This window comes from Brachyhypopomus gauderio, chromosome 10, assembly GCF_052324685.1.
Source record: "Brachyhypopomus gauderio isolate BG-103 chromosome 10, BGAUD_0.2, whole genome shotgun sequence".
Lineage (NCBI taxonomy): Eukaryota > Metazoa > Chordata > Actinopteri > Gymnotiformes > Hypopomidae > Brachyhypopomus > Brachyhypopomus gauderio.
In genome coordinates this window covers 5,524,350-5,524,815 of record NC_135220.1, presented here as the reverse complement: position 1 = coordinate 5,524,815, position 466 = coordinate 5,524,350, and the positions used below count along the sequence as shown (strand labels likewise).

The following is a 466-nucleotide window of genomic DNA, read 5'->3' as shown; positions in this document are numbered from 1 at the left end:
AATGAAGCTACGAATAAGAAAAAGTGATTTCTGGTATAGAGTAATTAACTACAAATGATTTTAGTCTGAGTCTCCAGCCTCTTGTCCACTACGGCACTACGGTCATGCAAAAACGCTTTTCTTCACCATTTCCATGCTATACTATTTGTGTCACGTAGAGCTGTAGAATACAGATAAAAGATTAATCAACATGATTGTCGTAATCTTGTTCAAGTGAATGTCGTAATCTTGTCTGGGTTACTTTAAGGAGATTAACGATCGTCTATTGATGAGATTTACAATAATCAATGGGCGATAAACGCAGATCGTTCCCTGGGGCACCTGCGAGCGCGTCCTGAAAAGGGGAAAGGGGCGGGGCCACGACTCCACCCCTACACACCCAACCCCGCCCATCCGACCCCGCCCATCCGACCATGCTATATGAGGGGACCCGACTGCGTTGTATGGTCGTATTTCGGGCATAGTA

At 45.5% G+C, this 466-nt stretch overlaps 1 protein-coding gene across 1 annotated transcript in view; it reads left to right on the top strand.

Annotated features, from left to right (window-relative positions):
- The first annotated feature begins 360 nt into the window (after positions 1–360).
- snai1b (snail family zinc finger 1b) overlaps positions 361–466 on the top strand; it is a 3,043-nt gene continuing 2,937 nt past the window's right edge. Inside the window, 1 exon segment of the mRNA XM_077018962.1 lies at positions 361–466. This exon segment is cut by the window's right edge and continues 265 nt beyond it. The gene's annotated coding sequence lies outside the window, so the exon portion shown is untranslated.